The sequence below is a fragment of the Acipenser ruthenus genome, chromosome 14, assembly GCF_902713425.1.
Source record: "Acipenser ruthenus chromosome 14, fAciRut3.2 maternal haplotype, whole genome shotgun sequence".
Taxonomy (NCBI): domain Eukaryota; kingdom Metazoa; phylum Chordata; class Actinopteri; order Acipenseriformes; family Acipenseridae; genus Acipenser; species Acipenser ruthenus.
The window spans coordinates 7,562,259-7,589,593 of NC_081202.1; the positions used below are offsets into that span (position 1 = coordinate 7,562,259).

The 27,335-nt window shown below is 37.5% G+C and overlaps 1 protein-coding gene across 25 annotated transcripts in view; it reads left to right on the forward strand.

Moving 5' to 3' along the window:
• The window catches only part of LOC117419817 (protein-methionine sulfoxide oxidase mical3a), a 117,204-nt gene that overhangs the window by 17,650 nt on the left and 72,219 nt on the right, over nt 1–27,335 (forward strand). For 22 of the 25 annotated variants that reach the window (XM_058985690.1, XM_058985688.1, XM_058985699.1 and 19 more), the window contains 3 exons: nt 4,309–4,523; nt 11,712–11,775; nt 16,856–17,128. The gene's annotated coding sequence lies outside the window, so the exon portion shown is untranslated. The remainder of the gene's footprint in view (nt 1–4,308; nt 4,524–11,711; nt 11,776–16,855; nt 17,129–27,335) is intronic. The other 3 variants (XM_058985689.1, XM_058985692.1, XM_058985691.1) reach the window with 3 other exon arrangements.

Sequence of the window (27,335 nt, forward strand, 5' to 3'; positions counted from 1 at the left end):
ATATAATGCTCTGTACCAAGCTAAGTGTATTTTTTATTTACACACATAAAAACTCAGACGTCGTGGTTGTTGTCTTGGAGATAAAAAGAATGTATTATGCATGACTTTAGAGTGCTCTGGCTCTGGCAAGCAGTTCTGACAACGATGATATGAAATGGCAGTCTGCATTTGTAAGAACATAAGAACATAAGAAAGTTTACAAGCGAGAGGAGGCAATTCGGCCCTTGCTCGTTTGGTTGATAGTAGCTTATTGATTCCAGAATCTCATCAAGCAGTTTCTTGAAGGATCCCTGGGTTGCAGCTTCAACAACATTACTGGGGATTTGGTTCCAGACCCTCACAATTCTGTGTAAAAAAGTGCCTCCTCTTTTCTGTTCTGAATGCCCCTTTATCTAATCTCCCCTGGGCCTTGTTTCTTTTTTCAGGTCAAAAAAGTCCCCTGGGTCGACATTGTGAATGCTTGAATCAGATCACCGCATAGTCTTCTTTGTTCAAGACTGAATAGATTAAATTCTTTTAGCCTGTCTGCATACGACATGCCTTTTAAACCCGGGATAATTCTGGTTGCTCTTCTTTGCACTCTTTCTAGAGCAGCAATATCCTTTTTGTAACGAGGTGACCAGAACTGAACACAATATTCTAGGTGAGGTCTTACTAATGCATTGTAAAGTTTTAACATTACTTCCCTTAATTTAAATTCAACACTTTTCACAATATATCCAAGCATCTTGTTGGCCTTTTTTTCATAGCTTCCCCACATTGTCTAGATGAAGACATTTCTGAGTCAACATAAACTCCTAAGTCTTTTTCATAGATTCCTTCTTCAATTTCAGTATCTCCCATATGATATTTATAATGCACATTTTTATTGCCTGCGTGCAGTACCTTACACTTTTCTCTATTAAATGTCATTTGCCATGTGTCTGCCCAGTTCTGAATGCTATCTAGATCATTTTGAATGACCTTTGCTGCTGCAACAGTGTTTGCCACTCAAACTATGTTTGTGTCGTCTGCAAATTTAACAAGTTTGCTTACTATACCAGAATCTAAATCATTAATGTAGATTAGGAATAGCAGAGGACCTAATACTGATCCCTGTGGCACACCACTGGTTACCTCGCTCCATTTTACCATGCTCCATTTTGAGGTTTACCTTCTATTTTCTACATGTTAACCACTCCCTAATCCATGTGCATGCCTTTCCTTGAATCCCTACTGCATTCAGTTTGAGAATTAATCTTTTATGTGGGACTATGTCAAAAGCTTTCTGGAAATCTAAATGAACCATGTCATATGCTTTGCAGTTATCCATTGTCGATGTTGCATCCTCAAAAAAATCAAGCAGGTTAGTTAGACACAATCTCCCTTTCCTAAAACCATGCTGACTGTCTCCCATGATACTGTTACCATATAGGTAGTTTTCCATTTTGGATCTTATAGTTTCCATAAGTTTACATATAATAGAAGTCAGGCTTATTGGTCTGTAGTTACCTGGTTGGATTTTGGGTTTTGTCTACCTTTTTGTGGATCGGTATTACGTTTGCAGTTTTCCAGTCTGTCGGTACAACCCCTGTGTCAAGAGACTGCTGCATGATCTTGGTCAGCGGTTTGTAAATAACTTCTTTCATTTCTTTGAGTACTATTGGGAGGATCTCATCTGGCCCAGGGGATTTATTTATTTTAAGTGCTCTTAGTCCCTTTAACACTGCTGTCTCTGTTATGCTAAAGTTATTTAAAACTGAATAGGAACAGGTCGACATGTGGGGCATGTTGTCTGTATCCTCCTTTGTAAAAACATGAATCTTACTTTTTGTGTATGTAACAGTGAAGCCTTGGTGCATTACTGTTTTATTATTAGTTGTAGTAGTATTATATTGTAGCGATCTCGGTTGGAGCAGGCAGGCGCATCACACAGGGCGAACAATCCACACGGGGGCAGAGGGCGGGCGCAAACCCGGCACCTCTCGCACAAAAGCAGAGCGCTGAAATCGTTGTACAAGTCTCGGTATCGGCGCTATGCTTTAGTGCGAGAGGTCCCGGGTTCGTGCCGGCCCCCCACCTGTGGCTTGCCTAGCCTTGTGTGGTGCGCCTGCCTGCGGGAACTGAGGTTCGCTGCAATATTTTGCTCTACATCACCATTGTTTCATAAAAGAGAAAGAAAGAAGAAAGAAAAATATTTCACACCCATTAAAGCTGCAGTCTCCGATTATCTCTGTGTGTATAATTGTTCATTTCTGTTCTGGTTATGTCAACAGGTTTTTGTTTTTTTTCCCCCATAAATTGTGTTTAAAAAAACTGCTGTATAAATGGTAAGCTGCAACAAATGCTTTGGAAATAAACAAGACTTCAGTTATGATGTATTCTCTGGATAAGTGAAGTACAATTGGGTATGTCTCAATATAGTAATAAAGGTGTTGCCTGTGCTCACTATGTGGAGTTGCCTTGTCTCTTAGTCAGACTTTCCCCTAGCGCTGATTACCCCTGTGCGGCTATGACATGCATTATTATTTGTTTATTTAGCAGACGCCTTTATCCAAGCATGCATCCCTGTCTCTAGCAGAGGGAGCTCATTGATAATAACTTGGACCTTGTCCTCCAGATGGGACACATCATCCTGTATTATCTTTACATCACTGCACCGGGACCTGCACAATTGAGAGCTGCACCACATTGCACACATATCTTCTGTGTTTACGAAACACTAAGCTGCAAACCCCGATATTAAGAATAGCTGTTTCTACGTGCAGTTTCAGTAAATTGGGAGGTGTGTTTTAAAGCTGCAGTACACATTTTGGGTGTTTGTTTATTACATCCCTTCTTTGTTTTCCCTTCTGAAGACTGTCTTTATGAAACATCAGCCATTCGTGAAGTGTTGTTCTTTTGGCACCTGGAAACTGCAGTCAGCCGTCTATCAAAGTCTTATCAGTTAGAGCTGCTGCTTTGCCCATCATGACTGCGTGGCTGAAACTGACTTACAACAGATAGATGATGCTTTTAATTGTTACAGAATACATGCCAACGAGCACATCTGCATAGCAATTGAATTATATCCATTTACACAAAAGTGTGTGCTATATTTAACAGATACTTCCTGATTGTGATCTGTTCAGATGTATTGTGTGAATAATAGATTTTGCTGTGAGAATTGGGTGGGATTTGAACAGTATTGTACCGACACATAGAAAAGCATTTGATGATAGTATTTGGCCATTTTAATGACAGTATGGACATTTGTGAGGTGGAGGAAAATAAAGGTACCTAAAGGCAAATTTGTAACAAACATCCCCTCTAAATAAACTTGGGTCATTTGTGTCATTCATAAGACTGTCATTACTTACTGTTTTTTGTTGTTATCAAATAATACAGTATTTTAACTGGCGGTCCTGTACAATAGCAATAGCCTTGGCACAGATTTACATTTGTCAATGAATTCTCATGTTTTTTCTGGAATCTGCAGTTTTCTAGATATATCACATTTCTGATATAAGTTTGTGAATGTGTTGTCTGTCACACTGAAAATGCAGTTGTGTGCAAAACTTTTTTTTTTGTATTGTACAAAAGTAAATGTTTTTCTTTTTTTTTATATAGATTGCTGGGAATGTCAAAGTGAAAAAATAAATAGATCAAGTGAACCATGACTTCCGCATATGGTGTTGCTACCAGTACCTTAAGATGTGTAGTAGGTTAAGAAATCAATTCTGTTGTTCATAATGTAATTCTGACATTTAAAACAAGATTATTACAGTGCTTTGCTATAGTAGGCCATGTGTATATGGTTTACACCTTGTGCTGACGCAATGTTATTTATGCTGTAGATCAGGGCCACCACAATCCAGCAATGTTTTGAATTCTAATCCAATATTCCTGACATTATATATCATTAAATATACGACATCCTGCTCTATTTTAATTATTTAAACAATGGCAGATCTTCATAATGCCACTCTGAATGTTATGAATCTGCTTGAGGAACTCAGATTTTATTGAGTTTGCTGGTATTTAGACCCTTAAAATATAGCTGTATTTGTGTCTTGCACAGGTCCACTCATTTAAAAAGGAAAAAAATGACCTTTAGAATTCTAGAAGGCTGTTACCCACACAAATAAGGTATTTGTTCAATAACACCCTAATAGGCATTTTCCGTAACTCAATTATTGCTCTTATGGTATATAATTGCTTTCTCCATTTCGCTTGCTTTGTATACGCCAATGTTGTGTAGTGAGAAGAGAAATCCTTTGTTTCCTTGGTGCCTCCAAACGGCATAATACTGAAGATGCTCTTTGTTGGTTTTTTGGGTTTTTTTTGCAGGCTGACAGCTTTGTTTTGGAGTGTGTGGATGATGTCATTGCCAAGAGGGGCCTGGCTTGTTTGTCTACCTCACACTTAGTTACCAAATCACATGCGAATCCATCCTAGTAACCATGACAACTCATGCAGGTCCAGGCTCCACCCTGCTGAGGTAAAGAGCAAGGAGAGATCCAGTTACAAGGACACATGATACTCCTGTAAGATACCTGCTCTTTGTAAGTAAACACCAGTCTTTAATATGATATTGTCTTTGTTATATGCATGGGCTTTGAAAATAATAATGTAAAATGCATATTTTATTACAATAAATACATAATGTATTTGTTCTGTATTCAGTGTATTAATCTAAAATGCTATTAATGTTAATTTAAACAAAAAAATGTGATTTATGCAGCATTTTATCTAAAACCGTATTTATGAACTATAAAAATAAAATATTGCAATAGTGAGTGTAAACAAAGCAGCATTACACAATTATTTTATAACGTGTCCCTTTTATAATTTTCTTCAGTTAAGCCTGATTAAGCCTTTTTTGCCTCAGCTTCCTAAATGTGCATCCTTTTATGTGTTTTCTGGAAGTGTGCTTTGTGATCTTTAATAAACCTAAGATTTGAAGCCATACTACAGACTTCTTTCTGAGGCTTTAATTAGTAAATCCCTTTCTTTATATCTGGGTCAGTCACTTCACTCTTCACAGGGGGGAAAACATAAGGGGCGTCTTTAGCACATCTAGAGCACACAGGAAACCAGCGCGTTTCTCCTTTCCTGTGTCTAAAGCAATGTTTGAATTGACATCTTTAAAAAATAATAGTAAAATACAGCACTATTTTGCTATACAGTCTGACATCAGCTGATTCCTAAGTATTTAAAGGTGTAGCACCCCATAGGCAGTTTTAGACATATTTTTTTCACATAATGGTGCCAGTGTTGAAGATGCTATATATGTGTTTTCTATTAAATGCTATCAGAATAACAAAAACACTCATTTAAAAATCCTCTTTCGGTAAAAGTAATATGAAATATATTCTTGGAAAATGTGCTTAAAAATGGAGTGGTCTGGTGAATTTTGAGAGCCTGTTAGTATAGAATATGTCCATTCAAAATGTTGTGATTATGATTACATTACAATACAGTATGTTCTATTCCCCCTACTGCTACACTAATGCCATATACTATACTATTAACAATTAGTAAACTGAATCATTTAGGTTAAAGTGATGGCCATAACTTGTTTAGCCTGCCTAACATTCTAATTGCTGAAAATATGTTTATATTATTTGTTTATGTAGCAGACGCCTTTATCCAAGGCGAGTTACAGAGACTAGGGTGTGTGAACTATGCACCAGCTGCAGAGTCACTTACAATTACGTCTCACCCAAAAGACAGAGCACAAGGAGGTTAAGTGACTTGCTCAGGGTCACACAATGAGTCAGTGTCTGAGGTGGGATTTGAACCAGGGACCTTCTGGTTACAGGCCCATTTCTTTAACCACTGGACCACACAAAGATACCTAGTAAAATGATAAGCCCATAGACTAAAATTTAGCTAATCAGATAATATATGAGTTGGCACAAGCAGATAAACAGAATAGCCATTAACTGTTGTGCTATGCTGTTATGTGTGTTCTAGATAACATGCACCATTAGCTCTTGCAACAGTTTACTGACATAATCAACGTTGTTACCTTTCTGCCAGTGTTGAAGAAACATATATCAGCTCTGTAAGCAGCGGCAATTCTCTGAATCATAGATACATTTACTGAACTGTACAGCTGAGCACAACACCTTAGAAAGTACAAATATAAATACAATTAAACAATTGAACCATTTTAACAATTGTTATGCATTAAATGTTTCATACAGCATTTGAAAGATGTCCATAAATCAGAAGGCTGTGTTAGGGTTGGCATTTAAACATGCATGAGGTGAAATACGTTTTTACTAACTGGGAGAATGTATTTTGAGAAGTGTCCAAAGTCATGGTGTTATAGATAACCTGTGGTATAGGTACCTGTGGTTCCTCCTCTCTTGGTCGTTTTCTACACTGGGCAAACCAAACTGAACCCGCTGCCTGCATTTGTGTATGGAGAAGGTGTACCATGGTGTTTGTGTGCAGTACTTTTGCAGTTTTACCATGCTTGACATATGTGTATACTATGCATTTACAATAGTTTACCATACCTGGCTATTCTTTGCTGTGCTTGCCTATTATTTGCTATGATTTCACTATGATGTATTACTACTGTATAGGAAAAAATTTTCCCCCCCAAACCCACCCTAGTTACACACCTGGACTAGTAGTGAAGTGGGTTGACACACTACAGTCATTCTACATTTCCATCTCCATACTGCAGCTGAAAACTGTGTTTGGTATGCTTAATGAATTTGCCTCCCTGTGTTCCTGCTGAAAGCGTGTTTCATGTGGTTCTGTGAGGCAGCTTTCCAAAACAGGTAGGCTTGGGGGAAAAGAGCGTGCTGCGACTGTGCCGCTTTGAAAGCTGCTTGCATGCAAACTACAGTACACCCAGCCCTCTGCCTGGGTATTTAAGGGACAAGCATTAAGGGCAATTAGAATGCTGTTGGAAAGGTTGAGGATTACATGAGTATTGTTTGTGAAGGCTATTTTTTACTTTGGTGAGGGCATGTTGTCTCATTTGGACTAATTCTCAGCTTCAGATATGTTCAGCCCTCGTCTTCATTAGGAATGGCTGTGTTGGTCTGTCCATGGTTCAAATTCAGCTTACATGTTTATAGTTATCACCCTATTGAATTAACTAATTTTGCTTCATAAAGTCGAATGAAACCTGCTGAATAATGTTATGTTAACTATTAAAAAATGTGACATTATGAAATTTAACATGAAATACTGTACTTCTATGGTTTCTGGTAAATTTTTGCAATATAATTTTGGAGTTTCTTTGATTACATGGTGTTAAATAAAATATCTAAATTATGTTCATATAGTTGTTTTTTTTCAATCCTAAAATTGTAGGTGATACAAAACTTTTAGCCATAGCTGTAATGTAGCTACGTTCCCATTGGCCACTTTCAACCATGGTTTGGAATCCAGCTCAGCTCAAAACTGAGTAAATAATAAGTGATAACAGGCAATGCACAGTGTGGTGTATTGCTCTGTTTAATCCACAGGTTCAGTCCTGAAATAATAGTCCCGCTATATATAATCACCAACAATAAACACAAACATGATCACAAGTCCATAGTGAGTGCTGTAGTGCTCGTGGTGCAAATACAATTAATCAGGACTCAAGTGCAGTGTTGTCCGGGTTTCGTGCTGGCCTGTAGCGACAGCTCCGGATCATATTAGCCGTCCAATAACAACAAACAAGTATTTTAGACACGACAAAACAAACAAAACACTCACAGTAACAATACAGGTTCTCCTTCTGGTTCAGCATTAACCATAAAAAAGGAGCAGATCACCTTGCTACGTCCCCTTATATACTGTCAATCACGTCCCCTTGGATAACGATTCCAACCGCTCCTCCAATCCGCTGCTGCCACATCGTTTCCCTTCCGGGTCGATGATTTAGTGTACCGTAGCCCCGCCCCCTTTCTAGATGGTCGACTTCCCCCTAACCCTGGGAATGAATTGTCTGGCCATCCAGTCCAGGGCACTCTGTTCCTTTTACACAGCGCCCTCACAGGTCGGGAGGGAGATTTATCACAAAGAATCATTCTGCCTCTGTCACATACACAGTTTTGCTACACATTTTACCAGATAAGGTTAATCCTTCAAAGAACAACACCTCTTACAAAACTATTGACAGGCTCTGTTCTTTAATGGAGTCAAGTCACTGAGGTGCAGTCGAGCTACATTCAAGCATCCAGGGACCTACATTACAGCCCACTGCTAATGGAGCTCTGTGTATTACTGGAACAAGCGACCTGTTGCTGTGCAGAATACACCCCATGAGTGAAAATGCCAATAGTTTGAACCCCAGTCTCAGTTCAAACAAAGTGACTCATTGTGGCAATGTGCCCCGCCCCTGTGTGCATTTCTGTATTGTATGTTGCGTGTGGTGTGTTAATGTTGGTGTATAGATATTGCTGCACGGGATATAAATGGGTGTGTGCAGCACGAGTTATTTAAAATGTATAATTGTATTTAGGCACGGGGATTACACTTCACTTCACGTGCATGTAAAGTACTTGATATGTGAGCATGGGGTTTTCACAGATTAGTTCACGTGCTGGGATTCAAGTGAATAATTAATTGGTAATTGAATCCCAGCACAATTGTATATATAGATGCACATTTCATTCACTCGGGGTTGTGTGTTCAGGGCGCAGGAACGGGAGAGAGTGAGGAGATAATATCAATAATAATAGAAAGCAATTGCTACACAAACACGCTACGTGTTTGTTTAGTGTTTGTCCCTGTTTGTTAGCGTTTGTTCGTTTTGTTTGTCTGTTTATTTTGGCCGCAAGTGTCGTGTCCTGTTTTCTGTTTTGTTCAACCTTTTTATTTTCTGTGTGTTATTAAAACACTGAGCGCAACAGCGTCTCATGTTCACTCACCACTAGGGGTGAGACCGAATAGTCGAACATTCGACTATTCGATAACGATGGCACCTATCGACAAGTGAATCCAACATTCGAAAGTTAAAAAAAAAAAATGTATATATTGATTTTATTTTAAAGCCTGTACTGCTGATTGGCTCTCTATGTAGCAGTAATGAAGACTGACTGGAGGGTGGGATTTGTTATTTCTTGTCTGTGATTGGCTAAACTAGAACGTACCTCGGCTAACGATGGCTTCCTCACAGAAAAGTTCTGCATGGAAATACTTTGACAAAGTAAATGAAAACACTGTTAAGTGTAAAATATGTGCAGTGCAATTAAACTACCACAAATCTACAACTGGTATGTTAACCCACCTAAAAGCCAAACACCCTTCTGCGACAGAAAAGGAAAGAGGACTGCAACAAACCGCCATTGCATCCTTTGCGGTGAGGCCTCGTCAGTGTGACAACGTACGTGCTGAAAAAACATCAGCCCTTATTGCTAATATGGTGGCAAAGGATATGCTTCTCATTAAGTTTTGTTGAAGGTGAGGGATTTCGGGAGTTGATGAAATTTGTTGAACCTGAATACACAGTCCATGCACGAAAAACCCTGCACTAAAACAATTACCACTCGACTCGAAAAAAATGCATGCCGATTCAGCAGCGTCTGTCCGCAGAAACTTGTCAAAGGCTGAGAAGGTGGTGATTACTACAGATGCGTGGACTGCACCGAATACCGAGTCGTACGTCACAATAACCTGTCATTTCATTGAGGATTGGGAAATGAAAAACGTAGTTCTACAGACTCGCGCCACGCCAGAGAGGCATACAGCAGAGAATCTCGCAAATGTGTTAAACACCGCTGTAGACCATTCGGGTTTAAGGGGGGAAATCACTGCCTGTGTTCACGACAATGCCAGCAACATCACCTTCGGAGTTTGTTGAATGGGACTCGAATTTGTGCTTTGCACACACTCTGCAGCTCGCCTTCAACGATGGCTTTAAACTTGGTGCCATACATAATGTAGTCGGTGCGGCCAGCCGTTTTGTGTCACATTTTTATCACAGTGCAATAGCTACTCAGGCTCTAAAGTTGAAACAAAAACAACAAACTCTGCCTGAGCACCGTCTGCTGCAGTATTGCCGGACCTGATGGACATGCTGATTTTTTTAAACAAGAATAAGTGAACATGATAATAATAATGGACATTGCTAGCCTAACTATTCCTAAAGTTTTTGTTAGGATTTTTTTTTGCTTCCATGGAAGGCTAGTGCGTTAATGCCACTCAGGCCTTTTTGTTAATTCATTCATTTATTAATATTATTAAGCTAGCTACATACATACATAGCAAGCTATTGCCTATACAGGCTATTTATTTTTTATTCACTGGAACTCGAACGCACAGGTATGTTGCCGATTTGATTTAACGTAGACCGGTAGTCTGCATGTTGTGTGTGGTTTGAAAACGTGGGAAAAGTAAATCGTTTAGTTAAGTGGATTGTATAAATTAGCTAGATAGATAGTCTAATGCATTTTGTATTTCGCTGTTATGACCGGAAAACATTATTGCCACAAGGATGCTAATGTTAAGGCATTTGCCTCGCAGCTCACATTGCTAAACTATTATTGAATGAAAATTAAATTAATAATTGAATAAAAATTATACAGGAGACGCCAATATTTTATAAGCAAGCGTTATTTTTTTTTTTTTTAATTGTCACAACCTTTATAGTTCATTTGAAATTGTAATTAACGGAAAAGCTTGTGACAATATCGGTAAAAAAAAATAACACTTGCTTGCAAAATACGAGAGTCTCACACGAGAGTTGACAGGTATGCTTATGTTATTGCTGCTGTTATGGCATTTCTGTATGTTTCTTAATAGGAAGGTGATTTTTTACATAGCCTAATGTTTATTTAACAAAGTTGGGGGGGGGGGGGGGGCCAACAGCTGTGGAATTATCGATAGTCAAAATATCTGACGTGCACATTCCTACTCACCACTACTGTCTGTCTGTGTACTCCTTTCTGGTCTGACGTCATCACTAAAGCCAGCCTGTCACACTCATTTATTTCCATACAAATGTTTATATTTTATTAACAACATGTCATGCAAAGAGTTAACTATTTATGTAACAGTTACATAAAATTAAAAAAATCTTATGAAAGAACCAAAAAAGACTGCCAAGTGACAGACTATCCAACAAATGTTTTGCATTTAATTATGCTGTTTCCCACTGTGGGGGGTGGGGTTGAGGTCAGGATCAGACCCAGCTCTGAAAGTGACTTTGCACAATTGGCAGTTCATCAGGTCTGGTACAATGCAGGCAGATAAAAAGCGGTGCCAGCAGCATACACTTATTTTCATCAGCACCACAGTTATGCTTTTTGTTATTTTAGGACAACAGGCTGTTTTATGAAAACGAATGAAACTGTAACCAGTTAAGGACAAGCTGAGCTTCCACAGCTTTTTTTATGACCAATATTATTATAAAGGAAGTCCAAAGTATCTCATTCTTACAATAACAGGATCACAGTGCTGTTTGAAGTTAAATGACGCAATGCTAAATACTGCACTTAGGAACAATGATAGTACCACTACCACTACTATGACTACTTCTACTACTGCTGCTCTACTGCCACTAATACCAAAAAAACTCTTCTCTGCAATACATGATTAGTGCCATGTGAAGTTAAAAAGGTTGTTATCCAATACATTGCCATGCTATAATATCATACTAGTACTAGTGTGCTACTGTATCAGGACAAATGTGCAATATTTATTCCAAACCGTTGTGTTCTAATTCTGCTAATGATTCAGCTTGCTATTATAATGATATCCTAATACTATTTTTTTTTTCAAACACTTTGTTTAAGGGATGAGACTGGAGGAATCGCTTCAGTTGTCAACAGGGTCCGACAGCATAGCAGAAAACACTGGGTAATCAACTGCTTTTTAGATAGCGCCGCTATTTTTAACAGTCTTTATCTAATTTTCTTGGAAAATCAAACGCACCAAGCTGTACGAACACTTCAGGCCGCTTGGCACACTCTGAAGTGTACTGCGTGTCTTTGAACACAAACAGCATGGATATTTAAGCGATACCAGTTCAGTGGATAGCCATTACCAAGGTCAAACTGTGCTGAGCAATAGAAAAGGCATTTTAACCAAGGAATCTGTTTGCTTTGGGATGATCTGTTATTAATAGTTGGTGCTTCTCAACCATTATTGCTATAATAATAAATGTATAGTCCCTAAGCAGCCTGACCCATATGAAAAAAAAAATCACAGTGAATTATCACTTTCCCTGTCAATAACTTACTAAAATGCAGACCTGGGGGAATGTTTACAACCCCATACTTAGAATGCAATATTCATCAAATGTTTATTACCGTTTTCTTACTGAACTTTCCATTCCTTGTTCCCAGATTATTTTATTTTCTTAATGGAAAATCATAATTCTCGTGTAATTCACTTATAATTTGGCAAATGAAAATGGTTTGAAGGCATCATTATGAACAATCAGTTCTCTCCCATTTACCAGCAACCTAGTGATTTAGGCCTAAGCATCATGTTTATTTTGGTGCTAAATCCACCTGTCCACCACCGTATCTCCATCCTTGTACCCCTTGGTCTCACTGTTTCTACATCCTTGTACCCCTTGGCCTCACTGTTTCTACATCCTTGTACCCCTTGGTCTCACTGTTTCTACGTCCTTGTACCCCTTGGTCGCACTGTTTCTACATCCTTGTACCCCTTGGTCGCACTGTTTCTACGTCCTTGTACCCCTTGGTCGCACTGTTTCTACGTCCTTGTACCCCTTGGTCTCACTGTTTCTACGTCCTTGTACCCCTTGGTCTCACTGTTTCTACATCCTTGTACCCCTTGGTCTCACTGTTTCTACGTCCTTGTACCCCTTGGTCGCACTGTTTCTACATCCTTGTATCCCTTGGTCGCACTGTTTCTACGTCCTTGTACTGTTTCTACGTCCTTTTATTATACACAAATAATTAATTTTTGGGGGTTCTCCTGAATTTATAAACTTTTAAGCAGGATATTTCAAGCATATTAAAGGGCTCCTCATTAATATATGTGCACATAATTTGTTTAAAGGACATATGTAATGGTCTGAAAAAAGAGGAGGGGGGGGGGGGGAAGCAAATACAGTATCCAAATAGTGTGTATTCCAATGCTATCTGTTGTTCCATCCAAATCTACACAAGCAAAACATTTATAAATCCCAGAATGTGTAAATGGCTTCTCAGACAATGCACCCTTTAATCAGAATGAAGAATTATATAGAAATGGGTACACACAGAACAGATAGACTCGCTAATTGCAGGACTGGCGATTGCCAGCATTTTGCCTACATGGGTCAAGCTTGGTCAGGGGCGTCCAGCTCAATTGTTGGCACTGACCAGCATCGCAATTAGGGAGCTGGCTCAGTGTATGTGAGTTTGACTGTTGTAAACACACACACAACATAAAGAGCAATGCAGGGAAGGGCTTTCTCTGAGGCAGCAACATGTAGCTCAGTTGTTAAAGAAGAAGCTTTTAAACAGGACTATTCTATTAAAAATCCTTATGTGGAGCTAGTAGTTTCAGCTCTCATATACCAGTAGCACTGGGGACTAAAGTCTTCTCTAATTATCCACAGAGAAAGGACATACAAGCAGGGACAGTACAGCTTCTTGACATACCAGAAGCCAGCCTTTAAGGTTGCATTGTTTTTCTTAGAGGGTGGGGGAGAAATTTATTCTCCATGCCCATGAAAGATTTTGGACTGTTTTCAAAGGTGACCAATGCCAATTGTGCTGCATTGTGTGGTCAATTTGTAATATGAATGACTGTCCACTGAGGGCTACAATAGAAACACTATAATAATAATAATCTTTATATAGCGCCTTTCATAGTGGACCACCATCACAAAGCGCTTTACAAGATACAAGACTAGGGTGTGTGAACTATGCATCAGCTGCAGAGTCACTTACAACAACGTCTCACCTGAAATACAGAGCACAAGGAGGTTAAGTGACTTGCTCAAGGTCAAAAAGGGAGTCAGTGGCTGAGCTAGGATTTAAACCGGGGACCTCCTGGTTACAAGCCTGTTTCTTTAACCACTGGACCACACAGCCCATTTTGCTTGCCCAAGGTAGTCCATTGAATATTTTTCTTTCTTTAGTGTGTTAAACCAAATCTGTTAAGATAAAATTAAAGACAAAATAAAAAAAAAAAACGAAATATTAATAAGCTATAATTAATCCATACAAGGCATTTGCTGTTTATATTTTATATGTTTTACACTATTTTTCATTATCTATATTTACAGTATATAAATATAAATATACTGTATGTACTGAAAATAATTTGAACCTTATGTTTACCCTTCAACTATTTCTTCTGTAGAGTGAAATGCAATAAGGTACACCATTTATAGACTACTCTCACTTCATTTAACAGCTGGGTGGCTCAAAACATTGGCAATGGAAAACTGAATCGTTTGCCTCTGGGTTGCCGAAGCGATCTTAGCACAGTGTGAAAGAGACAAATGTTTACTACCTGCTCGCTTAGGATAGCATCTTATAGGGCCGTGTCAGCGCCTATACCAACTTCTCAAGATGGGTTTTCTGATTTGTCTTTTTTTTGTTTTTTTTTGTTTTAGGAAAATAAGTTGAATCTAGCACCCTAATCTTTTGGATCCTCTCTACTGTATATGTAATAATACAAGATCCATGCCATAGGATGAAAAGTCATTATTATTATTAATAATAATAATAATAATAATAATAATAATAATAATAATAATAATAATAATAATAATAATATTTTGTGAACCAAGATAGTAAAATATATATATATAAAAAACAATTAAGCTGCATTTGTTAAAACAAACCCCAGCCAGCAACAGCAGAGTTTCTTTCAGAAGGCAGTGTTTAGCCCTGCAGCAAATGCCCAGCTTTCCAGTAAAGCCTTACAGCACATGCTCAGCACATGCTAGAGGCTTTTGACTCCGATAGTGTGGGAGATATAATCTGGGGATATCTGTGATTGCATGACATTTCTTATCCACACTTTTACCCCTTCCTGGGTCAGCAGAGATACACTTGATCCACATATAACAAATGTTTTACATACATGTTTTACATATATTTTACATACAAGAACAGTCATGGTGTGCCCTGGCAAGCATGGTACCAGTACTGTAAATCATATAAATGCATGGCAAAGAATGAAACTGATATGCAAATCACTGTTATTTGCGCTTACTTGCTCAGCCAGCATGCAATACTGAGTGCATGGTCCGGTGTCATTTGATTTGCATCACACAGAAATAATGAATTGCAGACACAGATGGACAGGGAGAAAAATCCTCTGGTGTTTTTTTTATTAACAATGTCAATACTTCTATATAGCTATAGAAGTATTGACATTTTCTAGAATTTAACAGAGAAAGGGATTTAATATATTCTGATAACTCCTTTTTAAAAGAGGGTTTCATAAAAAGAAATTCACATTTGCGAATGAAATATTTTCCCAGTAACAAGATAAGGTTGACAGAGTCTTGTGCCTTTGTGTTCTGTTTTTTATTAAAATACCACACCACATCAATAACTGATAGTTTAGATACATTTTGAATTAAAGACAAAAATGTATGAACATAATTCCAAAAAAGTTTTGTAAAAGGGCACTCAAAAAATAAATGAGTTGTTGTTTTTATGTCACAGTCACAGAAACTGCATGCATTATGCAGGATACTAAACCTGCGATTCAGTAGCTCCCCTGATGAGTAAATTGCATTCATAATTTTAAAGTGACTTTCTTTCACCTTAGGATATATTGGGCAGGAGTGATAGAAAGTAACAGCTTTTCCCCAAATCACAAGTTCAACGTCTCCGCACACTGAAGGTTGATATATTGTATATAATTCTTTCGTTAAATGATTTCTTATCCATTTATTATTACATTTGGAGTCAGTGAAATCAATACAGTTTATTTTTAAAGAGGGGCTTTTATGGGAAATATCATAATAATCTAAAATATTTTGAATTTGTTGTAGGAGTGAATATGGAATGGAGTGTATCACTTTGTTGTATTGTTTGGTGTAAAATTATGTGAAAATATTAGTTTCCAATACATCAATGCTTCTTTGTGAAAATTGGCCAATTTAATAGGAATTTTAGAAGCCATAAAATCACAGCAAATGTGAGTCCTCCCAAGACTTTAAATATAGTTGGGAATGTGAAACCATATTGATTCACTATCAAGTATGCATTGTTTTAACCAATTGAATTTAAGAGTTCCATTTAAACATTGGAAGTCAATAGCATTCCCCCCCCCCCCCCCCCCCCCTTCCAAAGAAGAAATAATTCTAGAGAATGATGTAAGGCAAAATAATGCACATGACGTCAACTTGCAGTTCTGCTGTTTAAAATAAAACCACAAAATAATATTTTGAATAATTTGTGTCAAAATATACTGTCGCTAAAAAAAAAAAAAAAAAAATTACAGTATGTGTATTGGGGGATTTGGGATAATTTTCTCGTATGTTTTGTTCTGACCAGTAAACGTTTTTATAAATACTAACGATACTACTGTAGAGGCATATATGTGTTTATACACACACCCAGTATTATGTTACCAATGACAGTTTAACATTCCTGTTATTTTATAAAGGTGAAATAAAGAATATGCTTAACACAGTTCTCCATGTAGGGAATTCACTTCCCATCCCATCTTCGTTGTCCCACCCCTATCTAAAACAGCCAATAAGGTTTACCCTTGCACAAACCATGCTGTTAGAAGCAGAGCCAACGTTTTAGACTCTTCAAATGGCTAGGGGAACCCTCTTTTGCACAATTTGTGTGTGATTAACATTACGTGATATAACATGTAATTGTGAAGCTTGAAGTACCATCAGCCGGTATACAATCGCATTATTATTTTGATTTATTATGTGAAAAAAAAAAACTTTTACATTACGCTTTACAATCATGGTATTCTTTTTTTTTTTTTTTTTCAGGCGACCCCTTTCCAGACTCAAAGTGGTACCGCCTCAAATGCAGGCACCAAGTTGTTACGAACTGAAAAGTTGATCAGTTACGAGTTTGTTTTAAAGGTGAGCGTTGAGAATTCTCTCATTCGAAGGAGGGAAAACAAAATGCGCAAAATTATTATTTGGAAATAAAATTCAGACCGCCTCGATATTACTCCGTGGAGTATGCAACACTGAAGATTTAACTTGGCAAAGCGGACAATAACCGTTGGGATATTTCAAACATAGTAACTGAATAAGGTAAGCAACTGAAGTCTTTATTTTAGATACCTAGTTATATCGCAAGAAATGCCTGTTTTGTTTTGTTTTTGCCGAGAAGTATATGTGCATTATGTTTTAAATTAGCATTTTTGATTAAAACAAACACACACAAAAAACCCAACAAAAAACAAACTATGACTTAAAATACAAATAGCGTTACTTTGCCATTGTGTTTTAGTGTATTAACCATTACTATCAAATATACTGTTGTCTGTTAAAAAAAAATAAAGTATTGTTATATAATTGCATAACCAAAAACGTCTGACATACTGAAGATTGTAGAAATGTACAGCAGTGCTTTGATTTTTACTTTGTTGCCAGATGGTGTTATATGTTATTCGTAGTCAATGTTAGATATCTTAAATATATTTGTATTTAATTGCAAGTCATATAGATAGTGCAATAATTTACACAGATAGCATAGTTGCAAGTTCCGCTTTACAATTGGTACTAGAACTAGAAGTTAGAAGATTGTCAATTTTAGCTACTGATATGTTTTACCTTGCAAATTCCTAAATTCTTGAATCGCAGTAGTTGGATTCACACTTTATCCAACAATGAATGCAACAATAAAATCCCTAAGCTTGCTTATTATTATTATTATTATTATTATTATTATTATTATTTATTATTATAGTTTTCGATGGAGGGATACACGCACTAGATTATTAATTTGAATATATTGTATAATCGATTGGATTTTTTGTACTAGTAGTTTTTCAAGAAAGAATCGGGCCTATTTGTTTGGTTTATGGTTTTTCCAGAATGCGGACAAGCCTGGTAAGACGTTTTGGTGATCAAAACTTTTGTGTTGAGATAGACCCCCCCACCACAAAAATACTGGTCTTGACATTAGTCTGACAATGAACCTTAATAAAGTGTACAAACCTGCCCTTTAGGGGGGTGGCCGTGCTGAAAATTGCTGTACTTGACTAGTTCAGTCTACTTTAAAACCATGGCAATGCCAAGTGGCTGAAGGGGCACCCTAAGTAAATAAATAATAGCGTACATAAATGTTCATACTGCCACAGTAATAGTAATGCAAACCCACAGTGCTTGAATTTGTTTTGGTATTTTAGGATAATGTCTGCTAGCAGTCCACCGAAGGTCAGGACAAGCGCTGAGTATAGGCGTTGTAGGTGTACAGTACTCTTAAAGATACAGCTTATGTTTTTCCTAGCCAAGTTCAGTAAGCCCATGTAAATAATTGATTTACTTTGCTTGCCCTTACCTATCTCCTTATCCCTGCCGTTAATGAATGAATTCGTAGAAGCAGAAGATACCATGAAGAAACTTGCACCACATTTTTACATTGAAATGTGTTCATTTATGTGGAAAAATCAATTTGAGATTCTTGTGCATACAGTAGCAGATTTACTAAGTCGCTGTGCGGGATAACATCCACTCTTCTATTCAGCCGTCTATATTGTGTTGTACCATGTACAACAAGGCACTTTATTATGCAGTGGGAAATACATTATTGTTTGGTCCCACACCAATACTGTAGTGGTCTGTGGTGAAAAATACCTAAAACAACAAAGCTTGTCACAACCTTGCAGTATAGTATTGGAGGGGAATCCGTTGCAGTTTGGAGCTATTCAGATTCTCCAATGCACTATGAATTTTGGAGATCTAAGGTGTTCTGCAGTTACAGCTGAGTATGTCTTGGTAATCAGGAATTCTGTCTTTGGAATCCCTGAGTACCATTTCATGTTTATTTGGACTTAATGCGTACGAACACTATTAAAACAGTTTGGTTACAGTTCGTAGCAGCGCAATGGATTGTGGGACTTAATATGACATTATCCCACCATGCACTGTATTTTATGTTTACAACCCGGTAAATTTGGAGCCCGTACCCACGGAAGACATAGTGCTTCTTAGCATGAACACTATGACTTTGTTTCTTAAATACAAAGTACAATTTATTAGGGTTGGAACAATAATCGATTATCGTGATATTATCGATAATGTTTTTGCATCGATAATTGTATTGCGTTGAAAAATAATTATTGATAATCATTTTATCGTCCGTTACCCACTATGATATGCTTGTGTGTAACAGTAACTCTGCATTGAAGCATTAAGACAGGACTTAACTGTCTGCGTGAGGCGCAACACGTGATCTGTGCACGCTGCGTAGTGGGAAGTTGTAACATGTGACGTAAGATTCACTGAGTAAAGGCAAACGTTTGAGCTAATGGCGATGGCAACTGCAGAAACTACCAAACCTTCCGAAAACATTTTAGCAAAAAGAATCAGCATCAGTCCTGTGTGGCAGTTTTTTGGAGTGACAGAAAGTGATCCGCAAGGTAATAAGCCCGTCTGTAGTCAGTGTGGAAAAGTTGATATTTTTGAATCGCAATTTATAATTTGTTTGGTTTTTTTTAAACACTTTTTTTTTTAATAAGTAGCCTATATTTCAAAAGTTGAAAAGCTACCAAACAAACATTTGGTTATATTATTTGTGCTTTTTTGTAACCAACCATTGTTTCATAACTTTTATTAAAGATGCTGGTCTTTTTGAAAATTGTCTAGTTTTATTTCTTCTAAACTCGTAGAGGCAGTTGTCATGTTGCTCAAGTATATATAGCTTTAAATTTGGTAAATTCCAAGACATTTTACATGTTATTTTTTCAGTCGATAATCATGATTATCCTGATAATTTACAGCCGATAATTGATAACTGAAAATGTCATTATCGTCCAACCCTACAATTTATCATAATGTGTGCGTTTTGTTTTGAACGCTGAAGTTTTTATCCATATATCGGTGTGCCTTGATTTCGACATCTGATCACATCGCTCCATGATCAACCATTTACAACAAGCCTCAGAAATTGTATACGGTATTGATAGTCGTGCTCAACTCCTTCAAGCGCCTGTTCTGAGTACTGCATTTGTGATCTCCACGTGCCAAAACATATCAGAAAGCATTTTGGGATATTGGAGGATACACAAAAAATGTAGTTCAGTATTACAGCATCCACACTTCTGACAAACCACACTACCTGATGCGATCTAATTTGGAATTGGACTCGAGACTACCCCCTTCCACTGCGGCACCACTAGAAATCGTTCATATATGAACGATGATGTAATAGTGACGTTACACGCCCATTTTAACAACCACAAACGGCGCAGCATTACCATAACCAAGAATGCTTACCGATCTGAAAATACATTTTTTCTTTTTACAGAAAATGTTGAGGAGATAGATTTGAGCACACATGCCCTGCCACGCTGCTTAGTCATAAATGACTCCAGTTTGAAATTGCAGGGTAAACACTGACTATTTAGCAACAGATGGAATTGATCTAGTCCTGTTTTTACAAAACGGGCACAAGGAGGATCATAAAGTAACTGTGTAAGCGAGCGTGTTAGTGTTTTACTTCTAATAATACATTCTATATATTAATATGAATTGATTAATATGAAGTCCTCAGGCAGCAGTGTGGAGTAGTGGTTAGGGCTCTGGACTCTTGACCGGAGGGTTGTGGGTTCAATCCCCAGTAGGGGACACTGCTGTTGTACCCTTGAGCAAGGTACTTTACCTAGATTGCTCCAGTAATAACCCAACTGTATAAATGGGTAATTGTATGTAAAAATAATGTGATATCTGTAAAATGTGAAATAATTTATAATGTGATATGTTGTAACAATTGTAAGTCGCCCTGGATAAGGGCGTCTGCTAAGAAATAAATAAATAAATAAATAAATAAGCATGTATTAATTATCTTTGCTTGGTCAGGCTTGGCGTCCATTAGAAAAAAAAGCTTGATCTAGCAAGGTGTTTTACTGTATTCATTTTTATTTAAGATGCAGCTCAAATCACTCACCCTCAATTAGAGGAAAAATTAAAACCTCAAATATGCATTTACAAAGATACAACCTCAGTTACTCATATGAAGACAGTTTGCAGCCATCTGCTATCACACAGAGCATCAGTTATGTGCTGCTTCTCATTACTCGTACCTGTTTTTCTCCCATTTTGTGAATTGTGGCATTGCTTGGCATCTCGAAAAATCTGGGGGTCTCGCCAGCATTTCCGATCTGTCCAAGCCGGGGGGGGGGGGGGGGGGGGTAATGAAAACACAGGAAGTTGAATCTTTTCTCTCCAGGGCTTTGACACCAGGGCTGGTATGTGTGCTGAATAAACAGGTGATTTGTGGTTGGATCAGACAGCCAGACACAAGATATGTTTAGCAGCCTTATCTCTGTTGCTGTGCTGAATTAACAACCTGAGGCAACTAGATTGGTCCTGGTGTGCCCGTATAGTACAGTACTTTTGGTAAGAAAGTAATCCAACTGACAGCACAGTTCACTATTTAACCAGTAAACCTAGTCTACTGAGATTTAACTTTAAAGCTGTTTGTTAACTGCGAAGAGACGTTCTACGTCCAGCCATGGGTGACGAATATGTACCAATCAATGAGGAGGAGAGGGATCCTCTGTGTTTAACCTGTAAAATTTAATCTGGGGAGCTAGGGGTCAGGGGAAATTGATTTTAAAATCTAAGGGATGCAGATAAGACTCCTAGGATAGTCTTCTCTCCTTTTAATCAACTCATAATTGGACCCTATCAAGATTACACAAAGCTGTTTTCAGTCTGGGGTTGTGTTTTTGGTTAACAGCCACAGGGCTCTTGGTTCATTCAGTTTCTCCCATCATAACTGACAGAGAAAGTGTCTTTCCCAGGAATTCCTTGCAGTACCCTTTTCTTAACTCGACTCACTCCCTGGCCCCCTGTTTATCTTCACTGATAACAGACTGGGACTGTTACTTCGAAGTCTCTGTGGGCCTCACTTTCTTCTCTTACTCCCTGTGTTGTTGTTCTTCTCCCATTGTTAAGTATTCCCAACTCGCTACAAATGTATTGGATTCTGCCTGGTAACTTTTCTCCAAAGCACTGATAACGGAAACTTGCCAGACTGCAGCCAGTGGGTGCATCAAAGGAAAAAGATTCTGGAGGCATTTCCTTTTCCTCACACCTCCTTCTCATCAGAACTTCCTTAGTTACAGTCGCTAAGCCCAGAGGGATGAAGCTGTCACCATTCACAGTGTCTGCCAGTTTGCAGACCACAGTGGGTGTGGGACTGTGCAGTACTCTGAAATTTGGAGACAGACACAACTACTTTAAATAAATAAATAAATAAATGCAATACTGCAGTACAAAAAATATATGCATACAAAATTCAAGTGCTCATTGCTGCTAAGACAGTGGTTGTCATTTAAGAAGCAGTACAGAATGTTCTAAACTAATCTGTTCAATTAAAAACAAGCAAATAAGTGTAGTGAATGATTTTAGTGGTTGATATTCTAGTGTTTTCATCATTCTTTTAAGACTTTGCATTTGAAGTAGTAGAATATGTGCATTTCTGTCATGTTTTTGCTGTCACCAGAACATGCTTACTGTAGTTTTGTTTTGGTCAGTACTCTTGAATAGATACTGTAGTTGGTTTTAAATTAAATGACTGTCATACTGTTTCCACCATCTTTACAGCATGTAGTACTGCCAATAGATTTTGTACTGTATTCAAGCCAGGAATATTGCTTTTAAAGTCACAAGAGTAACATTTAGTTTTTGATATTCATAACACAAGTTCATTTTGTGCATTTTCATATTGCTACTGTAACTTGGGAAACGCTATTCCCTTATGCTCTGATGCATTTTAACATTCTCGTGTACAGCGCGCCACTACACTACCAGTAAGAATGGCTATGTGAGTTGGCTACTGCAAGTTTTCTCCAAATGCAGGATTTGAACCTTTGACTATTCTTCTGAAGCCAGTGTTATGCCTAAGGAGCTAATGTAACCATATGCTTTAGATCAAATAGGCCTACATGATTGTCCAAGTGGCATAAGTAGTTTTGCACTGCTGCATTCATGTGCCTGTTGCCTTTTTCTCTGATCCAGCGATTTACCACGCCTTTAGCCTTATCACTGGCTGCAGAAGGATGGCTGCTTCTATAGGTAGTCTTTTGACCTCTGATTCATCATAAGCCTGAGCAGTAAATGTATTCATTCTGACGACCTCTGTTGTATTATACGCCTGAGATCTGAACTTGGTAGATAAGGGGACAAAAGCAACAAGGCTACTTTTTACCAAAACTTTCATTTTAGGCATTTCTGTAGCCACCTGGTGTGTGTTATTTTTTCACACAAGCAGGTTCAAAAATCGATTGCAAAAACTGCACCATTGTATTTCACAATGTCCTTCCATTTAAATAAATACCATACTCTAGTTCTGTGTTTACAATAGTATCCAATTTTGTTAATGTAATCTGTTTGTTTGGTACATTTTCAGACAATGTAGAATGCTGTTGTGCTGTACTGTGCTGTAGGTGACAGTTTGTCTCTTGTATTCTTTTTTTTTTTTCTTTGAATGGCTGAATTATGAAACCATAGGTTTCCTGAAGTTTTTCTAGCTGTGTTTTCACAGTTAGCCCTCCCATCGAGTTGAGCTCTTTAATTTGAGCTCCACTGGCAGCTTCCTCTCATTAGAGTCCTGCATGTTAGAGGTGAGGCGCTGAAATCCAGCATCCTGTAAACTTATGGAAAGAACTTGCTTTCGGTGACAAACTGGGAAGAGGTGATGGCGCCTCTTAATGGCCAGATCTGTTACTGGAAGTGTGAAGAGAGTGTGGACTTTAACGCCTTGACTCATCAGGATCTTGCGGGGGTGGGGGGGTGGGGGTACTCTTTTAAAAAACACTTGAGTAAAAGGTTTGTGGAAAAAGGCCTGAAAAACATTTGGTTTAGAAGGTTGTAGTTCAAATTGAGCCTAGAATGTATTGGTCCCTTGACAATAAAATTATATATATATATATATATATATATATATATATATATATATATATATATATATATATATATATATATATATATATATTATATCTATCCTTCATAATTTTGTAGAGAGCTCATCCAAATAAATGTGACATGATTTAAAAAACTGGTTTGAAAGCTTGCTTGTTTAGTAAAGAGAAAAGTTTGACTGATCTCGTACACATTTATTGTCTGTGCCTGATGCTACTATAGACTTTGTCATGTAGTACAGTATGCCATTCAAAAATAGGACGACCTGTACAAACAAATATTGGAAATAGAAATTCGTTTTCTAGACTACCTGCATTGCCACTGTTCCCATTTTTACTGTATTGTACTGATTTACCAGCATTTTTAAAAGACATTCCTTTTAAAATGACTTCAAAATAAGTATCAGGAGTTGTCTTTGCGGGGCAGTTTATACAGCTGTCTGGTGTTTTAACTACAGTATAGCTTGCGTCTTTGCATCCCAAAGGCTATCATTATTGCTTGTCTCTAGCCGGCAGTGAGGGTGAAAAAGAATTTTCTGTATAAAGGATGTCAGGTCAAAGATGCCAGAAAACTTGTGGATAAAGGCTGAGGCTGTTAACCCTAAACACCAAGGGGAATTCCTCTCCAACAACAGCCTAAAAGGGGGCTCTTTATAACCATACAACAGCAGTACAAATTGGTTACAAATATATTTGGGAATTTGAAAATAAAATTATTTTACATTATTCTACATTATTCTCAGAAACTTTTACCAGATGAAGGGGCGTATGTTGTCTTTCAATCTTGTATATTTTCAACTTGTATGTTGAACAGTAACATATAGTAGCTAGTATTTTTGTTTACAACTAAGTCGCCCTGGATAAGGCTGTCTGCTATAAATAAATAATAATAATAGTGCTGGGACGAACATGGGATTTTCATGTTCAGATATTACATTAATTATAATGCTTAATTTAAATATTCGTTAATTTTCAAAAAGTAATAAAAGCCATTATGTTGCTCAGAACGCAGACAGAAACAGCATAGCAGAGGGGCATTGCCTCTGTGTGTGAGCCTTTTATTTTACAGCAACACGTTACAAGTTATCGGCGAGAACTGCCATAGACACTCTATACAGCAAGGATAGTTTACATGTTTTCATGGTATTTGTGCAGCAAAAGTAAATTGGCCAAAAACACCATTTCACTTTTAATTTGTATTTCCCAACAAGCAAACATAAACTGAAATTAAAATTTAAACACTTCAAATAAAACAAAGGTGAAAATAGTGTTGTAAAACAAAGGGGGGAATGTACATTCCACATAACACAGTTGCAACAAAAAATAAACATTATATACAATCTATAAAAATCACTACACATTTTCAGCATGTTGGGCACTGTTTAAGCGAGGCATTTCAGAATGACATGCTTGCCTTTTTTCTGTCCCGTGGGATTCTGACTCGCTCTAAAGTAGCACAATGCTTTTTTGACCCAGATGGCCTTCCATAGAGATCATTATGCGTGCGCGAGCATAATCTAGTTTGCTTAATTTTTGCTGTCTAAAACTTTAATAGAGGCTTGAGCTGTTGTGTTGATTCTTTTTTGTATATATTAAATCTCACATATCGCACAGAGCTCTTTTTCATTTTTTAAACTGTCGTGCAGCTTCTGGTGAGGCTCTAACTAAGTGCAAGGTATTTTTGTCATTTCTAGCATATAAGAACATCTGATTTTTGTATCTGAATACATGCCAAAAAATATTTGTTTGTATATTGGGATATTTGTCCCAGCACTAGTATTAGCCTACTGTAACACCTGTGAAATTTAGCTAGGGGGAAAAGAACCAAACCGTGTTAAAGACTGTATGTCTGCCTAAACTATAGGTACATGAACTCTAATGTTACATTCACTTCTTAATACAGTATCAGGGTTCTCCCCAGGAATTCTATATAGCTGGGTGGCAGAGCATTATAGCCGGGAGCACTTTTAATGGAAAAATAATAAAATTGCCTTACCTTAAATTTATAATAAGACAAAGAATTTGAATTTGAAATTGAATAATAATCCACCCTAATTCGTACACAGACTACACTGCTCTGTTTATCCCCTGATCCTTTATGATCTTTTTTTGTGTTTCTAGCAGAGCTTGCACATCATGCCACCCAATTCCTTGCTGTAAACAAGCCATTCATTATGCAAATATATGCCTACATACTTTTTTTTTTTTTTTTTTTTTCAAAGGAACCCATTCACTGTGGCTAGGGTGAAAGTAATAGTTGAGCATATCAATAACATCATGATGCATATTTAAGAATTTTATGGTAGCTATTTTATTATGGATTGTCATTCCCTTTCATCTCTTTATGAAGATGGCTAATTAAAATAATCTGTTCTAGCTTTAAAAGCAGGCTCTGCAGTACATGGTGTTTCATTGGAAGGTCTGTACAGAATGGAAGAGCATCGTCTTTATCCTGCCCAATTGAGGACATTTTAGATGTGTTGGTATGTATTCTGAATCGGCACAGACATGGGATCAGACTTGCAACTTCTTGATCAAAAACATTTTAAAAACAAAGCTGTTTGCCCTACCTTTTAGCAAGGCTTAACTGGTCGTGGATGAAACCAGTATTTAGAAATGCTCCTGGTTTTTATCAGTATGCAGTTGCCTTCTGCGATAGCACATGTCTTAGCTGAACAGTGTGGGTGCCCCAGGTATTTATACAGGCACAAACCTGCTGTGGTGCAGACCCAACTGATCTGTGTCTGATTACTCTACAATAAAACAGCACGCGGTGTGTAGGAGATGGCAATTCAAATTTAGAGTCTGACGTACAACCGGGTGTTTTGAATTTATTGGTTTAATTCGCTTATACAGTAGCAATCATTGCAACACAATTCTGCCAGTGCACACTTTAGTCTTGTTTGATACAGTACTGTAGATGTTCTACAACTGTGCTGTGTACAGTACACCCTCGCTATAACAAGCCTGTTGGGGTCCAAGCCTTTTGTTCGTTTATATACTGTTGGAGTAAGTTAATGAGATGAGAAGTACATGTACCTGTTTGTCTCATGTATGCAGTATTCTGTCTTTTCTTTAACCTATTTAAAGAATTAAAACCCAGTACAAAAAGCAAAAATTCCGAATTGAAACTGAACTTTTTTATTCAAAATTCAAAGTGCACCAAATCCAACATGCAAGAATCCCAAACTGAGCTTTTGTACCAAATCAACCCGACATGAAGTTAATTACATCCTCAAGTTTTTTTATTGCTTTTTTTCTCTAATTAATTTTGCTTTGCCGCATGGCAACCTATGTTCATGACAGAGATATACCTGTGTTACTGCTTTTTTCAAACGATAAATATAGTTTCCAGCTTTTTATTACGA